We start from the raw sequence: 2,642 nt of genomic DNA on the forward strand, positions 1-2,642 counted from the left end.
AGAAAGAACAAGAACAGAAGAAAATCGACCTTGACGGAGAGCGCGGGTAGTAAACAGGATAAAAAACTAAGAATATAAATATGAAACAATACCAACAGTGATATAATACCAAAAAACATCACCAAACAACAGAAAAAAAATAAAACAAGCAAGTAAGAGCAGCAAATCGACCCTGACGGAGATCCCTGTGGGGAAGGACGCGGTAATAACACTAATAATAACAATAACAGTAATAATAACAACAGAAACACCAGAAAAACGAGAGAAAAAGAGAGAGAGAGAAAAAAAACAAGCAAGATCGAGCGAAAGCCAAAGAAAGAGAACGAAAGAAAAACCCACCTTGACGGAGAGCGCGGTAGCGGCGGGCGTGACGGGCAGAATGACGTACTCAGAGGCGTCCGTAGCGAGGTTCTTGAGGTGGTGACGTACGACCACCTTCCGCCCACTCTGGCCCTCGCCCACCAGGAGGATGCCGTTGGTTGCACGCCCACACACGTCCACGAGGTATGAGAGTCTGGTGGAAGGTGGAAGAATCGGGGTCAGTGGTTCTGTGTTATTTGCTTGTGTGTACGTGCGTGTGTGTGTGTGTGTGTGTGTGTGTGTGTGTGTGTGTGTGTGTGTGTGTGTGTGTGTGTGTGTGTGTGTGTGTGTGTGTTAGAATTGTGGTTGTGGTGTTTGGTCGCGTACGTGCACTTGAGATATATAGACAGACAGATATATATATATAGACAGGTAGAAACCGCGCTCGACACACACACACACACACCACACACACACACACACAACACACACACACACACACACACACACACACACACCACACAACACACACACACGCAAACCGAAACAAATACGCCCGCCCTCCCCTCCTCTCCCCTCCCCTCCCCCCCACCCCCCTCCCCACCCCCACAACCTCCCCAGGCACTCGCCTCGCCGACTCGACCGTGGGCACCAGGAGCGTGGAGATCTTAGTCGTCTCCTGAATCTCGGTTGTGCTTGATGACGTCGGTCCAGGGGCGCCAGAAGGACCTCTGCTTGGCGTCGAAGAGGACGTCGAACACGCTGCCGTCCCCCGGGTAAGGGCAGCCAATCTGCTCGATCATAGATGGCGTTGGGTGTTGTCTGATGTAACCTGAAATGAATATAAGTGGTAGACATTTATGGCATCCTGATTAACAACTGATTACATTTCCGGTCAAACAATTGTAAAACATGAAAATTCCTTCCATCCGGGCAGCCTCCTCTAAGCATGAATCTTTCGCATGAAAACCCGTCTGTATTTGACGCAAGGCCCCCTACCCATCACGAGTCTCCTGAAGAAGACGTTGAAGGCCTCCTTGGCGGGGAGGGTGAGCGCCCCCGCGATGCACCACGTGACGGAGAAGAGGAAGGACGCCGTCGTCCAGGTGTGGGGCCCCACCTTTGGACGGTCCTTCTGCGAGATGCTGCCGTCCTGGAGCACCTCGTTCACCACACGTCGCCGTCAGAGGGAAGATGGACCTGGAGACGGGAGGGGGAGGGAGGAGGGGGACGGCGGGAAACCCGGGGAAAGGGGGAGGAAGGAGGGGGGATGAGGGGAAAGGACGGGGGGAACAAATCAAGAGGTTTTAAAAATGTTTTTTAAGGTGTTAATATAATGACTTAAAATATTTAATTGTCTCTCTGAAAAAGTACCTTAAAACAAATCACGCGCGACATTACGACCTTAAAATTCCCCAAACTGAAAATAAAATGCGACAAAAACCCGACTTCCGCCCCCGCCGCACCGCAATCCCCCCTGACAACCCTACCTCGACGACGGGCCCCAGGAAAGGGGCAGTGGCCTTCCAAACTCGAGTGCGGCGGGATGACCCCAGTTGGCCAACTCCCGCAGAAGGGCCCCCGGAACCCCCCCCCACCGGGGGCCGGGGGCGTGGGGGTTTCGCCAGGGATGCAGGAGCGCCCCCCACCCGATCGTCTGGCCGCCCACGACCCATGCCGCACCCGCGAGCCGTGGGGGGGGAATCCCTGCGGGGAGGGAAGGGGTGGGTTGGGCTTCCTTCGCTTTCTTTTTTCTTTTTTTCTTTTTGCGTTTTTTTTTTTGTCTGATTTTTCCTCTCTCTCTCTCTCTCTCTCTCCTGAGTCTACCGCCGTTGATCGGACTTTTTTTGGGGGGCTCCTCCTCCGCCGCACCCCCGCAACTCAGCAAACCGCCTTCTCACCCCCCGCAGTGCCCGGGGGTAATCTGAACCCCTCCCCCCGGGTTTGGGGGGGCCCAACCGGGGGGCCCCCCCTGTGCTTTCCTCGGGCACACCCCGACCCTCTTACCCCAGAAAGAAAGGGGCCCCTTGGTTTCAGGGAAACGCCCCCCCTCCCGGGGTTACCGGGCCCTTCCAGCCCTGGGAATTTTGGCCCCCCGGCAGCGGGGGTCAGAGCTGCCTTCCCCCCCCAAAGGGGAGGGGCCCCCCCCTTGCAGCCAGGGCCCAAGGGTTTTCCCCCCGGCCCGGGGTTGGGGCCCCTTTAAAGCAAAAACAGCAGTGAAAACCATGAAAAACATTTGGAAAAATTCATTTTGAAAAAGAAATCTTTTCATTTTCGGCAGTGTAACAATAGTCCCTAAAACCCAAAATTCTGTTTTTCGTGGCTACTAAAAATCTTGGGCA

Source organism: Penaeus monodon, chromosome 10 (genome assembly GCF_015228065.2).
Source record: "Penaeus monodon isolate SGIC_2016 chromosome 10, NSTDA_Pmon_1, whole genome shotgun sequence".
Taxonomy (NCBI): domain Eukaryota; kingdom Metazoa; phylum Arthropoda; class Malacostraca; order Decapoda; family Penaeidae; genus Penaeus; species Penaeus monodon.